Source organism: Cupressus sempervirens, chromosome 2 (assembly GCF_028749045.1).
Source record: "Cupressus sempervirens isolate cs-2001-9-10 chromosome 2, ASM2874904v1, whole genome shotgun sequence".
Lineage (NCBI taxonomy): Eukaryota > Viridiplantae > Streptophyta > Pinopsida > Cupressales > Cupressaceae > Cupressus > Cupressus sempervirens.
Window position 1 is genome coordinate 539,345,789 of NC_143119.1, and position 17,390 is coordinate 539,363,178.

Consider the following 17,390-nt stretch of genomic DNA (forward strand, 5'->3'; position numbering starts at 1 on the left):
AAGAGGGGGGGATGGGAGAGGCTCGCGGCAACCACCTCTCCCATTGTAGCCACGATAGGCAAGCAAAAAATTTTTGCTAGAGTGCCAAGCACCCACCTCATGGCAAGAGACAAGGGCTCATCATTAGATCAACTTCAAAATCGCAGAACAGACGCGGTGTAGAATGGCAACCGCTGCCAAGTCTCTTCCATAATTGCGTCGGTCGAGTGATCGAAGAAGGTGATCTAAGCGAGTGTCCAAGCGTAGGCATTCGTTGGGGGATTCGTGCCGATGGCATAAATTTATGCAATACCCGAGCAACACCGGACGGAGGTGCTAGATGAGGGCTCCCGTTTTAGATCAAGTTTTAAAATCACCGAGTAGACGCGATGAGGGCTGGCAACCGTTGCCAAACCTTTTTCTGAAATTGCGCCAGCTGAGTGACAAGAAAACATGATCTAAAGGAGAGTCCAGGAATAGCACCCTCGAGGGTGGGCTTCATGCCCCTCTAATTGATTCAACGTCGGTGTCCACGTTTTCGAAATCCGACATATCCATCTGCCCTGACAGCGGCGTTGAATCAATGAGGGGGGCATGGGAGAGGCTCGTGGCAACCACCTCTCCCATTGTAGCCGCGATAGGCACGCAAAAATTTTTTCTAGAGCGCCAAGCACCCACCTCATGGCTAGAGACAAGGGCTCGCCATTAGATCAACTTCGAAATCACTGAATAGACGCGCTGTAGAATGGCAACCGCTGCCAAGTCTCTTCTGTAGTTGCGTCGTTCGAGTGATCGAAGAAGGTGATCTAAGAGAGGGTCCAAGCGTAGGCATTCGTTGGGGGATTCGCGCCAATGGCATAATTTTATGCAATACCCGAGCAACACCGGACGGAGGTGCTAGACGAGGGCTCCCATTTTAGATCAAGTTTTAAAATCACCGAGTAGACGCGGTGAGGGATGGCAACCGCTGCCAAACATTTTTCTGAAATTGCGCCAGCTAAGTGAGAAGAAAACATGATCTAAAGAAGAGTCGAGGAATAGCACATCTGGGGTGGGCTTCATGCCCCTCTAATTGATTCAACGTCGGCGTCCACCATTTCAAAATCTGACATATCCATCCGCCTTGACACCAGCGTTGAATCAATGAGGGGGGCACGGGAGAGGCTCGCGGCAACCACCTCTCCTATATAAGCTATTAGTGCGAGGCTTGCTCTGCATTAGAAATTAGCGAACACACCGACATCCTTCTTAAAAATCCAAATCCTTTAAAATTCCTACCAAACAGCCATTCACGACCCAATTTTTTATGAGGTCGGCAGAGGAGCAAAAGATTGTCATCGGTGAGGAGATGTGAGTTCATGGAGCCGAGGGACTGAAATGGTCATCGAGCTCATCCGATCAACTGGATGAATTTCACCTTGAAGGGGCCCAATCCAAAAGTTCTGGAGGTCATCTCCTGGAACTCTCGAGAACAAGGCCCATCTTACATGCAAACTCTACTACTGCGCAAACATAGGTTGCAATTAAAGAGAAATTGCGAGGCCGTCACAATGGCTCGAGGCCAATGGCTCCGACTAAGTCAATTTTCTCTTGCAATCACCATGCTGCCATTCACAGAGAGATCTCCCCATTCACTTGTGACGCGATGCACAATCCAAGGTCTAGACGCGAGCTCGCCCTTGAAAGAAAGACCACTTTCCAAGACATCCCCCGATGACACATTGGAATGTCAACCGCTGTCGAACCATTCCCAATGTTGTGCCGATCAAGTTGGCACAGAGGCGACCTTAGGGAGCTCCCGTGTAGCAATCGGGATGTGCTTTCGTGCCCATCTCTCACAAAAACCAATGTACAAATTTGGAATCCAAGGGCTCGCATCCATCAATATCGTCGGCACTGGGTCTATATATTCAAAGGCCACGGAGAGGTTCCGATAAGAGAAGCTCCCCTGCTCGCTCGCACAAACATCCCAAATTCTAGACACAAGCTCCCGCCCTTAGCATCGCTCTCCAGATCACCGCAATGACACATTGGAATGACAACCGCTGTCGAACAACTCCCGAAATTGTGGCAATGGAGTGAGAAAGAAGAGCAACTTTGGGGAGCCGTGCATAGCAAACGGGCTGTGCTGCTGCTTCATTCCGCTCTTATATAGATCCGAAATCGTTGATTTTGTTTGGAATCCGAGGCTGCATTCGTCCTTGCTCAAACAACCAATGGCTCTTCTAATCGAATGGCCACGGGGAGCTTCCGGTAACAAAGGCTCCCTTGTCACTCGTGATGCGCAGGCCAACTGCTAGACGACGGGTCGCCGATCAGATTGCTGCCCAGGCAACCACCACAATGGCACCATTGGAACGACAACCACTCTCGAACCATTCTGAAAATTTTGTGCCAAAGAAGTTGTTGCGTAGAGAACGACTCTGGGGAGAGAGCCCTCGCATAGCAAAATCGGGATGGCTTCACGGCCCTCCCAATAGAAACGATGCTGGTGCCAATATTCCAAAAATCCGAATAACGTGTCTTTCACGAACAACAGCACTGATTTCTATTGGGGAGGGTGGCCGAGAACTTTTGTTATCAAAGCTCCCATTGTAGCCGTGATAGGCAAACAAAAAATTGCTAGAGCCCCAAGCACCCACCTCATGGCTAGACAAGGGCTTGCCATTAGTAGATCAACTTTGAAATCACTGAACAGACGCACCGTGGAATGGAAACCATTGCCAAGCCTCTTCCGTAATTGCGTCGGTCGAGTGATCAAAGAAGGTGATCTAAGAGAGAGTCCAAGGCTAGGGATTCGTTGGGGGATTCGCGCCAATAGCAAAAAAATTATGCAATACCCGAGCAACACCGGAGGGAGGTGCTAGACGAGGGCCCCCGTTTTAGATCGAGTTTTAAAATCACCAAGTAGACGCGGTGAGGGCTGGCAACTGCTGCCAAACCTTTTTCTGAAATTGGGCCAGCTGAGTGACAAGAAAACATGATCTAAAGGAGAGTCCAGGAATAGCACCCTCGAGGGTGGGCTTCATGCCCCCTCTAATTGATTCAACATCGCCGTCCACCATTTCAAAATCCGACATATCCATCCGCCCTGACAGCGGCGTTGAATCAATGAGGGGGGCACGGGAGAGGCTCGCGGCAACCACCTCTCCCGTTGTAGCCGCGATAGGCACAGAAATTTTTTTTGCTAGAGCGCCAAGCACCCACCTCATGGCTAGAGACAAGGGCTCGCCATTAGATCAACTTTGAAATTTCTGAACAGACGCGCTGTAGAATGGAAACCACTGCCAAGTCTCTTTCGTAGTTGCGTTGGTCGAGTGATTAAAGAAGGTGATCTAAGAGAGGGTCCAAGCATAGGCATTCGTTGGGGGATTTGCACCGATGGCATAAATTTATGCAATACCTGAGCAACACCGGACGGAGGTGCTAGACGAGGGCTCCCGTTTTAGATCGAGTTTTAAAATCACCAAGTAGACGCGGTGAGGGCTGGCAACTGCTGCCAAACCTTTTTCCAAAATTGCGCCAGCTGAGTGACAAGAAAACATGATCTAAAGGAGAGTCCAGGAATAGCACTCTCGAGGGTGGGCTTCATGCCCCTCTAATTGATTCAACGTCGGCGTCCACCATTTCAAAATCTGACATATCCATCCGCCCTGACAGTGGCGTTGAATCAATGAGGGGGGCACGGGAGAGGCTTGTGGCAACCACCTCTCCCCTTGTAGCCGCGATAGGCACGCAAAAAAATTTTGCTAGAGCGCCAAGCACCCACCTCATGGCTAGAGACAAGGGCTCGCCATTAGATCAACTTCGAAATCGCTAAACAGACGCGCTGTAGAATGGCAACCGCTGCCGAGTCTCTTCCGTAGTTGCGTCGGTCAAGTGATCGAAGAAGGTGATCTAAGAGAGGGTCCAAGCGTAGGCATTCGTCGGGGGATTCGCGCCGATTGCATAAATTTATGCAATACCCGAGCAACATCGGACGGAGGTGCTAGAAGAGGGCTCCCGTTTTAGATCGAGTTTTAAAATCACCAAGTAGACGCGGTGAGGGCTGGCAACCACTGCCAAACCTTTTTCCAAAATTGCGCCAGCTGAGTGACAAGAAAACATGATCTAAAGAAGAGTCCAGGAATAGCACCCTCGAGGGTGGGCTTCATGCCCCTCTAATTGATTCAACGTCGGCGTCCACTGTTTCAAAATCTGACATATCCATCCGCCCTGAGAGCGGCGTTGAATCAATGAGGGGGGCACGGGAGAGGCTCGCGGCAACCACCTCTCCCATTGTAGCCGTGATAGGCATGCAAAAAATTTTGCTAGAGCGCCAAGCACCCACCTCATGCCTAGAGACAAGGGCTCGCCATTAGATCAACTTCGAAATCGCTGGAACAGACGCGGTGTAGAATGGCAACCACTGCCAAGTCTCTTCCATAGTTGCGTCGGTCGAGTGATCGAAGAAGGTGATCTAAGAGAGGGTCCAAGCGTAGCCATTCATTGGGGGATTCGCACCGTTGGCATAATTTTATGCAATACCCGAGCAACACCGGACGGGAGGTGCTAGGCGAGGGCTCCCATTTTAGATCAAGTTTTAAAATCACCAAGTAGACGCGGTGAGGGATGGCAACCGCTGCCAAACCTTTTTCCGAAATTGCGCCAGCTGAGTGAGAAGAAAACATGATCTAAAGGAGAGTCGAGGAATAGCACATCCAGGGTGGGCTTCATGCCCCTCTAATTGATTCAACGTCAACGTCCACCGTTTCAAAATCTGACATATCCATCCGCCTTGACACCGGCGTTGAATCAATGAGAGGGGCACGGGAGAGGCTCGCGGCAATCACCTCTCCTACATAAGCTATTAGTGCGAGGCTCGCTCTGCATTAGAAATTAGTGAACACACCGACATCCACCTTAAAAATCCAAATCCTTTAAAATTCCTACCAAACAGCCATTCACGGCCCAATTTTTTATGAGGTCGGCAGAGGAGCAAAAGATTGTCCTCGGTTAGGAGATGTGAGTTCATGGAGCCGAGGGACTGAAATGGTCATCGAGCTCATCCGATCAACTGGATGAATTTCACCTTGAAGGGGCCCAATCCAAAAGTTCCAGAGGTCATCTCCTGGAACTCTCGAGAACAAGGCCCATCTTACATGCAAACTCTGCTACTGCGCAAACATAGGTTGCAATTAAAGAGAAATTGCGAGGCCGTCACAATGGCCCGAGGCCAATGGCTCCGACTAAGTCAATTTTCTCTTGCAATCACCATGCCGTCGTTTACAGAGAGATCTCCCCATTCACTTGTGACGCGACGCACAATCCAAGTGCTAGACGCGAGCTCGCCCTTGAAAGAAAGACCACTTTCCAAGACATCCCCCATTCACTTGTGACACGACGCACAACCCAAGTGCTAGATGCGAGCTCACCCTTGAAAGAAAGACCACTTTCCAAGACATCCCCTGATGACACATTGAAACGACAACCACTGTCGAACCATTCCCAATGTTGTGCCGATCGAGTTGGCACAGAGGCGACCTTGGGGAGCTCCCGCGTAGCAATCGGGATGTGCTTTCATACCCATCTCTCACAAAAACCAATCTTAGGTGTGAACAAATTTTGCCGCAATGACACCATTGGAATGATGACCGCTGTCGAACAACTCCCGAATTTGTGCCCCGATGGAGTGAGAAAGAATAGCAACTTTGGGGAGCCGCGCATCGCAAACGGGCTACTGCTTCATTCCGCTCTTATATATAGATCCGATGTCGTTGATTTCGTTTGGAATCCGAGGCTGCATTCGTCCTTACTCACACAAGCAATGGCTCTTCTCATCGAATGGCCACGGGGAGCTTCCGATCACAAAGGCTCCCTTGTCACTCGTGATGCGCAGCCCAACTGCTTTCCAAAATTGCGCTAGCTTGAGTGACAAGAAAACATGATCTAAAGGAGAGTCGAGGAATAGCACCTCAAGGGTGCTCTTCATGCCCCTCCAATTGATTCAACGTTGGCGTCCACCATTTCAAAATCCGATATTTCCATCCGCCTTGACACCGCCGTTGAATCAATGAGAGGGGCACGGGAGAGGTTCGCGGCAACAACCTCTCCTATATAAGCTATTAGTGCGAGGCTCGCTCTGCATTAGAAATTAGCGAACACGCCGACATCTGCCATAAAAATCCAAATCGTTGAAAATTCTGACCAAACAGCCATCCACGACCCAATTTATTATGAGGTCGTCTAAGGAGCAAAAGATTGTCATCGGTTAGGAGATGTGAATTCATGGAGCCAAGGGACTGAAATGGTCATCGAGCTCATCCAATCAACTGGATGAATTTCACATTGAAGGGGCCCAATCCAAAAGTTCCGGAGGTCATCTCCTGGAACTCTCAAGAACAAGGACCGTCTTACTAGCAAACTCTGCTACTTTGCAAACATAGGTTGCAATTAAAGAGAAATTTCCAGGCCATCACAGTGGCCCGAGGCCAATGCTCCGACTAAGTCAATTTTCTCTTGCAATCACCATGCTGCCGTTCACAGAGAGATCTCCCCATTCACTTGCGACGCGACGCACAATCCAAGTGATAGATGTGAGCTTGCCCTTGAAAGGCCAGGCCACTTTCCAAGACATCCCCTGATGACACATTGGAATGACAACCGCTGTCGAACCATTCCCAATGTTCTGTCGATCGAGTTGGCACAGAGGCGACCTTAGGGAGCTCCCGCGTAGCAATCGGGATGTGCTTTCGTACCCATCTCTCACAAAAACCAATCTTAGCTGTGAACAAATTTAGAATCCAAGGCTCGTATCCATTGATATCGTCGGCACTGGGTCTATATATTAAAAGGCCACGGAGAGGTTCCGATAAGAGAAGCTCCCCTGCTCGCTCGCACAAACATCCCAAATGCTAGACACAAGCTCCCGCCCTTAGCATCGCTCTCTAGATCGCTGCAATGACACATTGGAACGACAACCGCTGTCGAACAACTCCCGAATTTGTGCCGATGGAGTGAGAAAGACGAGCAACTTTGGGGAGCCATGCATGGCAAATGGGCTGCTGCTTCATTCCGCTCTTATATATAGATCCGATGTCGTTGATTTCATTTGGTATTCGAGGCTGCATTCGTCCTTGCTCACACAAGCAATGGCTCTTCTCATCCTTCAGATCGCTGCCCAGGCAACCACCACAACGGCACCATTGGAATGACAACCGCTACCAAACCATTCCGAAATTTTTTTGCCAAAGAAGTTGTTGCAAAGAGAACGACTCTGGGGAGAGAGCCCTCGCATAGCAAAATTGGGATGGTTTCACGGCAGCTGGATGGGATTTGAATTCATGGGGCCAAGGGAGTGAAATGGTCATCGAGCTCATCCGATCAACTGGATGAATTTCACCTTGAAGGGGCCCAATCCAAAAGTTCCAGAGGTCATCTCCTGGAACTGTCAAGAACAAAGGCCAATCTTACATGCAAACTCTGCTACTGCGCAAACATAGGTTGCAATTATAGATAAATTGCAAGGCCATCACAATGTCCCGAGGCCAATACTCTGACTACTAAGTCAATTTTCTCTTGCAATCACCATGCCGCCGTTCACAGAGAGATCTCCCCATTCACTTGTGACGACGCACAATCCAAGTGCTAGACGCAATCTCGCCCTTGAAAGGCCGCGTTCCAAGACATCCCGATGACACATTGGAACGACAACCGCTATCTAACCATTCCCAATGTTGTGTCGATCGAGTTGGCACAGAGGCGATCTTAGGGAGCTCCCGCGAATCGATCAGGAAGTGCTTTCGTACCCATCTCTCACAAAAACCAATGTTAGCTGAACAATTTTAGAATCGAGGCTCGTATCCATCGATATCGTCGGCACTGGGTCTATATTCAAAGGCCACGGAGAGGTTCCGATAAGAGAAGCTCCCCTCCTCTCTTGCACAAACATCCCCAAATGCTAGACGCAAGCTCCCACCCTTAGCATCACTCTCCAGATCACCGCAATGACACATTGGAACGACAACCGCTGTCGAACAACTCCTGAATTTGAGCCGATGGAGTGAGAAAGAAGAGCCAGATCGGGTCGACAAAAACGGCTAAGCCAGATCGGGTCAGCCAGCATGGCTCGGCCACCATTTTTCGCCGAGAACTTTCGATATTAAAGCTCCCATGTAGCAGCGATAAGTACACCATGACAAAATTGCTAGAGCGCCGAGCACCCATAGCAAATTGCCATTATACCAAGCAACGTCGGAGTGCTAGACAAGGGCTCACGTTTAGATCAAGTTTTAAAACCACCAAAAACACACGCCATGGATTGGCAACCGCTGCCTCACCTTTCCCAAAATCGAGTAATCGGAAAACATGATCTAAAGGAGAGTCGAGGAAAAGCACTGAGATCGCTTCATGCCCCTTTCATTCATTCAACATCAGCATACACCGTTTGAAAACCCAACAATCCAATCCGCCTAGACACCAATGTTGAATCAATGAAAGGGGCATGGGAGAGGCTCGCGGCAACAACCTCTCCTATATAAGCTATTAGTGCGAGGCTCGCTCTGCATTAGAAATCTGCGATAGCGCGGACAAAAACCTTAAAAATCCAATTCAATGAAAAATGTGAGCAAACAGCCATCCACGACACCGTTTTTGGAGCTCGCCCAGATCGGCTCGGCCAGAATGGCTCGCCCAGATCGGCTCGGCCATATCGGCTCGGCCAGCATGGTGAATTGCTGACTCGGTGAGAGTACTTCGAACTGTCAAGAACAGAGGCTAATCTAACATGCAAACTCTGCTACTGCACAAACATAGGTTGCAATTATAGAGAAATTGCAAGGCCGTCACAATGGCCCGAGGCCAATGCTCTGACTACTAAGTCAATTTTCTCTTGCAATTGCCATGCCTCCGTTCACAGAGAGATCTCCCCATTCACTTGTGATGACGCACAATCCAAGTGCTGGATGCGAGCTCGCCCTTGAAAGGCCGCGTTCCAAGACATCTCGATGACACATTGGAACAAAAACCACTGTCGAACCATTCCCAATGTTGTGCCGATCGAGTTGGCACAGAGGCGATCTTAGGGAACTCCCGCATATCGATCGAGAAGTGATTTCGTACCCATCTCTCACAAAAACCAATGTTAGCTGAACAATTTTATAATCCAAGGCTCGTATCCATCGATATCGTCGGCACTGGGTCTATATTCAAAGGCCACGGAGAGGTTCCGATAAGAGAAGCTCCCCTGCTCGCTTGCACAAACATCCCCAAATGCTAGATGCAAGCTCCCGCACTTAGCATCGCTCTCCAGATCACCGCAATGACACATTGGAACGAAAACCACTGTCGAACAACTCTCAAATTTGTGCCGATGGAGTGAGAAACGAGAGCCAGATCGCGTCGACAAAAATGGCTAAGCCAGATCGGGTCGGCCAGCATGGCTCGGCCACCATTTTTCGTCGAGAGCTTTCGATATTAAAGCTCCCATGTAGCCGCGATAGGTACACCATGACAAATTGCTAGAGCGCCGAGCACCCATAGCAAATTGCCATTATACCAAGCAACGCCGGAGTGCTAGACAAGGGCTCACGTTTAGAACAAGTTTTAAAACCACCAAAAACACACGCCATGGATCGGCAACCGCTGCCTCACCTTTTCCAAAATTGAGTCATCGGAAAACATGATCTAAAGGAGAGCCGAGGAAAAGCACTGAGATAGCTTCATGCCCCTTTCATTGATTCAACATCAGCATACACCGTTTGAAAACCCAACAATCCGATCCGCCTAGACACCAATGTTGAATCAATGAAAGGGGCATGGGAGAGGCTCGTGGCAACAACCTCTCCTATATAAGCTATTAGTGCGAGGCTCGCTCTGCATTAGAAATCTGCGATAGCGCAGACAACTCCCTTAAAAATCCAATTCAATGAAAAATGTGACCAAACAGCCATCCACGACACCATTTTTGGAGCTCGCCCAGATCGGCTCGCCCAGAATGGCTCGCCCAGATCGGCTCGGCCAGTATGGCTCGGCCAGATCGGCTCGGCCAGCATGGTGACTTGCTCACTTGGTGAGAGTACTTCGAACTGTCAAGAACAAAGGCCAATCTAACGTGCAAACTCTGCTACTGCGCAAACATAGGTTGCAATTATAGAGAAATTGCAAGGCAGTCACAATGGCCCGAGGCCAATGCTCCGACTACTAAGTCAATTTTCTCTTGCAATCGCCATGCCATCGTTCACAGAGAGATCTCCCCAATCACTTGTGATGATGCACAATCCAAGTGCTAGACGCGAGCTCGCCCTTGAAAGGCCGCGTTCCAAGACATCCCGATGACACATTGGAATGACAACCGCTGTCGAACCATTCCCAATGTTGTGCCGATCGAGTTGGTACACAGGCGATCTTAGGGAACTCTCGCGTATCGATCGGGAAGTGCTTTCGTAACCATCTCTCAAAAAAACCGATGTTAGCTGAACAATTTTAGAATCCAAGGCTCGTATCCATCGATATTGTCGGCACTGGGTCTATATTCAAAGGCCACAGAGAGGTTCCGATAAGAGAAGCTCCCCTGCTCGCTTCCACAAACATCCCCAAATGCTAGACGCAAGCTCCCGCCCTTAGCATCGCTCTCCAGATCACCGCAATGACACATTGGAATGACAACCGCTGTCGAACAACTCCCGAATTTGTGCCGATGGAGTGAGAAAGAAGAGCCAGATCGGGTCGATGAAAATGGCTAAGCCAGATCGGGTCGGCCAGCATGGCTCAGCCACCATTTTTCACCGAGAGCTTTTGATATTAAAGCTCCCATGTAGCCACGATAAGTACACCATGACAAATTGCTAGAGCGCCAAGCACCCATAGCAAATTGCCATTATACCAAGCAACGCCGAAGTGCTAGACAAGGGCTCACGTTTAGATCAAGTTTTAAAATCACCAAAAACACATGCCATGGATCGGCAACCGCTGCCTCACCTTTTCCAAAATTGAGTCATCGGAAAACATGATCTAAAGGAGAGCCGAGGAAAAGCACTGAGATCACTTCATGCCCCTTTCATTGATTCAACATCAGCATACACCGTTTGAAAACCCAACAATCCGATCCGCCTAGACACCAATGTTGAATCAATGAAAGGGGCATGGGAGAGGCTCGCGGCAACAACCTCTCCTATATAAGCTATTAGTGCGAGGCTTGCTCTGTATTAGAAATCTTTGATAGCATGGACAACTCCCTTAAAAATCCAATTCAATGAAAAATGTGACCAAACAGCCATCCACGACACCGTTTTTGGAGCTCGGCCAGATCGGGTCGGCCAGAATGGCTTGCCCAGATCGGGTCGGCCAGCATGGCTCGCCCAGATCGGCTCGACCAGCTTGGCTCGGCCAGCATGGCTCACGCAGATCGGCTCGGCCAGATCAGGTCGGCCAGCATGGCGACTTGGTGACTCGGTGAGAGTACTTGGAACTGTCAAGAACAAAGGCCAATCTTACATGCAAACTCTGCTACTGTGCAAACATAGGTTGCAATTATAGAGAAATTGCAAGGCCGTCACAATGGCCCGAGGCCAATGCTCCGACTACTAAGTCAATTTTCTCTTGCAATTGCCATGACGCCGATGACACATTGGAACGACAACCGCTATCGAACCATTCCCAATGTTGTGCCGATCGAGTTGGCACAGAGGCGACCAAACAGCCATCCACGACACAATTTTTGGAGCTCGGCCAGATCGGCTCAGCCATAATGACTTGCCCAGATCAGCTCGGCCAGCATGGCTCAGCCAGAACGGCTCGCCCAGATCAGCTTGGCCAGCATGGCTCGGCCAGATCGGCTCGGCCAGAACGGCTCGCCCAGATCAGCTCGGCCAGCATGGCCCGGCCAGAATGGCTCGGCCAGCATGGCTCGGCCAGAACGGGTCGCCCAGATCGGCTCGGCCAGAATGGCTCGCCCAGATCGGCTCGGCTAGCATGGCTTGCCCTGAACGGCTCGGCCAGATCGGGTCAGCCAGAATGGCTCGCCCAGATCAGCTCGGCCAGCATGGCTCGGCCAGAACGGCTCAGCCAGATCGGGACGGTGACTTGATGAACGGACTTAGAGATTCGACTTGGTGGGCCGACCTGGCGGGGTGACTTGATGAACGCACTTGAAGGGTTGACTTGGTGGGGTGACTCTATGAATGGACCTAAAGAGTTGACTTGGTGAGAGTACTTGGCGAGGTGACTCAATGAAAGGACTTAAAGAGTCGACTTGGTGAGAGTACTTGGTGGGGCGACTTGATGAACGCACTTGAAGAATCGACTTGGTTAGAGTACTTGGTGGGGTGACGTGATGAACGGACTCAAAGAGTCGACTTGGTGAGAGTACCTAGTGGCTCGACTTGATGAGCAGACTTAAAGAGTCGACTTGGTGAGAGTACTTGGCAGGGTGAACTGATGAACGAACATAAAGAGTCGGCTTGGTGGGAGTACTTGGTGGGCCGACCTTGTGGGGTGACTTTATGGACGAACTTAAAGAGTCGACTTGGTTAGATTACTTGTTCTGGTGACTTGATGAACGGACTTGAAGAGTCGACTTGGTGGGGTGACTTGATGAAAGGACTTAAAGGGTCGACTTGGTGAGAGTACTCGGTGGGGCGACTTGATGAACGGACTTAAAGGGTCGACTTGGCGGGGTGACTTGATGAACGGACCTAAAGAGTTAACTTGGTGAGAGTACTTGGTGGGGTGAACTGATGAACGGACTTAAAGAGTCGACTTGGTGGGAGTACTTGATGAACGGACTTATAGAGTCGACTTGGTGAGAGTAGTTGTTCTGGTGACTTGATGAACGGACTTAAAGAGTCGGCTTGGCGGGGTGACTTGATGAAAGGACTTAAAGAGTCAACTTGGTCGGGTGACTCGATGAACGAACTTAGAGGGTCGACTTTGCGGGGTGACTTGATGAATGGACCTAAAGAGTTGACTTGGTGAGAGTACTCAGTGGGGTGACCTGATGAACAGACTTAGAGAGTCGACTTGGTGAGAGTCCTTGGTGGGCCGACCTGGTTGGGTGACTTCGTGAACTGACTTAAAGAGTCGAATTGGTGGGAGTACTTGGTGGGGTGACTTGATGAACGGACTTCAAGGGTCAACTTGGCGAGGTGACTTGATGAACGGTCCTAAAGAGTTGACTTGGTGAGAGTACTTGGTGTGGTGACTTGATGAAAAGACTTAAAGAGTCAAATTGGTGAGAGTACTTGGTGGGGTGACTTGATGAACGCACTTGAAGGGTCGACTTGGTGGGGTGACTTTATGAACGGACCTAAAGAGTTGACGTGGTGAGAGTGCTTGGTGGGGTGACTTGATGAACATAGTTAAAGAGTCGACCTAAAGAGAGTACTTGGTGAGAGTACTTGGTGGGCCGACCTGGCGGGGTGACTTGGTGAGCAAACTTAAAGAGTCGACTTGGTGAGAGTAGTTGGTGCGCTGACCTGGCGGGGTGACTTGATGAACGAACTTACAGAGTCGACCTGGTGGGCCGACTTGGCAGAGTGACTTCATGAACGAACTTAAAGAGTCCACTTGGTGGGCTGACCTGGTGGGGTGACTTGATGAACAAACTTAAAGAGTCGACTTGGTGAGAGTAATTTGTGGGCTGACCTGGCGGGGTGACTTGATGAATGAACTTAAAGAGTCAACTTGGTGGGGTGACTTGATGAACGCACTTGAAGGGTCGACTTGGTGGGGTGACTCTATGAACGGACCTAAAGAGTTGACTTGGTAAGAGTACTTGGTGGGGTGACTCGATGAAAGGACTTAAAGAGTCAACTTGGTGAGAGTACTTGGTGGCTCGACTTTATGAGCAGACTTAAAGAGTCCACTTGGTGAGAGTGGGCCTAATGGGGCGTCGTGGTGAGTGGGCCTAACGGGGCGAGTTGGTGGGGCGACTTGGCGAGTGGTATTAGAGAGCCGACGTGGTGAGGCGACTCGGCGAGTTGGTTCATTGAGATGACATGGTGAGCTGACTTGGCGAGTCGACCTGGCGAGCGAACTTAAAGAGTTGACTTGGCAACGTACTCGAGTTGACTTGGTGAGGCGACCTGGCGAGCGGGCTCAAAGAGTCAACATGGTGAGGCGACTCATTGAGTCAACATGGTGAGGCGACTCATGGTGAGGAGCTATCCTTGAGGTGACTTGGTGGGCCTACTTGATTAGTCAACTTGGTGAGCCGACCTGACGAGCTGACACGGTGAGCGGGCTTAAAGAGGCGATGACTTGGTGGGGTAACTCGGCAAGCCAACTTATCGAGGCAAGATGGTGAGTCGACTTGGTGAGCTGACTTGGTGAGCGCACTTAAAGAGTCAACTTCGTGAGGTGACTCGGCGAGTTAGCCCGCTGATGCGACTTGGGCGGGCCGACTTGGCGAACGAACTTAAAGAGGCGACTTGGGCGGGCTGACCTGGTGAGCGAACTTAAAGAGTTGACTTGGCAACGTACTTGAACAACTGACTTGGTGAGCTGACACGGTGAGTGGGCTTAGAGAAGCAACTCGGCGGGGCGACTTGATGAACGAACTTAAAGGGTCGACTTGGCGGGGTGACTTGATGAACGGACCTAAAGAGTTGACTTGGTGAGAGTACTTGGTAGGGTGAACTGATGAACAGACTTAAAGAGTCAACTTGGTGGGAGTACTTGGTGGGCCGACTTGATGAACGGACTTATAGAGTCGACTTGGTGAGAGTAGTTGTTCTGGTGACTTGATGAACGGACTTAAAGAGTCGGCTTGGCGGGGTGACTCGATGAAAGGACTTAAAGAGTCGACTTGGTCAGGTGACTCGATGAACGAACTTAGAGGGTCGACTTTGCAGGGTGAGTTGATGAACAGACCTAAAGAGTTGACTTGGTGAGAGTACTCGGTGGGGTGACCTAATGAACAGACTTAGAGAGTCGACTTGGTGAGAGTCCTTGGTGGGCTGACCTGGTTGGGTGACTTCGTGAACTGACTTAAAGAGTCGACTTGGTGGGGTGACTTGATGAACGAACTTCAAGGGTCGACTTGGCGAGGTGACTTGATGAACGGTCCTAAAGAGTTGACTTGGTGAGAGTACTTGGTGTGGTGACTTGATGAAAGGAATTAAAGAGTCGAATTGGTGAGAGTACTTGGTGGGGTGACTTGATGAACGGACTTAAAGATTTGACTTGGTGGGCCGACCTGGTGGGGTGACTTGATGAACGGACTTAGAGAGTCGACCTTGTGAGAGTACTTGGTGACCTTGTGGGCCGACCTGGCCGGGTGACTTGATGAACAAAGTTAAAGAGTCGACTTGGTGAGAGTACTCGGTGGGCTGACCTGGTCACGTGACCTGATGAACGGACTTAAAGAGTCGACTTGGTGGGCCGACTTGGCCGGGTGACTTGATGAACGAACTTAAAGAGTCGACTTGGTGGGTCGAACTAGCGGGGTGACTTGGTGAGAGTACTTGGTGGGGTGACCTGGCAGGGTGACTTGATGAACGAACTTAGAGAGTCGACTTTGTGAGAGTACTTGGTGGGTCGAACTGGCAGGGTAACTTGATGAACGAACTTAAAGAGTCGACCCGGTGAGAGAACTTGGTGGGCCGAGCTGGCGGGGTGAATTGATGAACGAACCTAAAGAGTCGACTTTGTGAGAGTACTTGGTGGGCCGACCTGGCGGGGTGAGTTGATGACCGAACTTAAAGGGTCGACTTGGTGGGCCTACCTGGCGGGGTGACTTGATGAACGAACTTAAAGAGTCGACTTGGTTAGAGTACTCGGTGGGGTGCCCTGATGAACAAACCTAAAGAGTCGACCTGGTGAGAGTACTTGGTGGGCCGACCTGGCGGGGTGACTTGGTGAGCAAACTTAAAGAGTCAACTTGGTGAGAGTAGTTGGTGGGCTGACCTGGCGGGGTGACTTGATGAACGAACTTACAGAGTCGACCTGGTGGGCCGACTTGGCAGAGTGACTTCATGAACGAACTTAAAGAGTCCACTTGGTGGGCCGACCTGGCGGGGTGACTTGATGAACGAACTTAAAGAGTCAACTTGGTGAGAGTAATTTGTGGGCTGACCTGGCGGGGTGACTTGATGAATGAACTTAAAGAGTCGACTTGGTGGGGTGACTTGATGAACGCACTTGAAGGGTCGACTTGGTGGGGTGACTCTATGAACGGACCTAAAGAGTTGACTTGGTGAGAGTATTTGGTGGGGTGACTCGATGAAAGGACTTAAAGAGTCAACTTGGTGAGAGTACTTGGTGGCTCAACTTTATGAGCAGACTTAAAGAGTCCACTTGGTGAGAGTGGGCCTAATGGGGAGACATGGTGAGTGGGCCTAACGGGGTGAGTTGGTGGGGCGACTTGGCGAGTGGTATTAGAGAGCCGACGTGGTGAGGCAACTCGGCGAGTTGGTTCGTTGAGATGACATGGTGAGCTGACTTGGCGAGTAGACCTGGCGAGCGAACCTAAAGAGTCGACTTGGCAACGTACTCGAGTCGACTTGGTGAGGTGACCTGGCGAGTGGGCTCAAAGAGTCAACATGGTGAGGCGACTCATGGTGAGGAGCTATCCTTGAGGCGACTTGGTGGGCCTACTTGATTAGTCGACTTGGTGAGCCGACCTGATGAGCTGACACGGTGAGCGAGCTTAAAGAGGCGACGACTTGGTGGGGTAACTCGGCAAGCCAACTTATCGAGGTGAGATGGTGAGTCGACTTGGTGAGCTGACGTGGTGAGCGCACCTAAAGAGTCAACTTCGTAAGGTGACTCGGCGAGTTAGCCCGCTGATGCGACTTGGGCGGGCCGACCTGGAGAACGAACTTAAAGAGGCGACTTGGGCGGGCTGACCTGGTGAGCGAACTTAAAGAGTTGACTTGGCAATGTACTTGAACAACCGACTTGGTGAGCTGACATGGTGAGTGGGCTTAGAGAAGCAACTCGATGGGGCGACTTGATGAACGGACTTAAAGGGTCGACTTGGTGAGAGTACTTGGTGGCTCGACTTTATGAGCAGACTTAAAGAGTCCACTTGGTGAGAGTGGGCCTAATGGGGCAACATGGTGAGTGGGCCTAACGGGGTGAGTTGGTGGGGTGACTTGGCGAGTGGTATGAGAGAGCCGACGTGGTGAGGCGACTCGGCGAGTTGGTTCGTTGAGATGACATGGTGAGCTGACTTGGCGAGTCGACCTGGCGAGCGAACTTAAAGAGTCAACTTGGCAACGTACTCGAGTCGACTTGGTGAGGCGACCTTGCGAGCGGGCTCAAAGAGTCAACATGGTGAGGTGACTCATTGAGTCAACATGGTGAGGCGACTCATGGTGAGGAGCTATCCTTGAGGCGACTTGGTGGGCCTACTTGATTATTCGACTTGGTGAGTCGACCTGACGAGCTGACACGATGAGCGGGCTTAAAGAGGTGACGACTTGGTGGGGTAA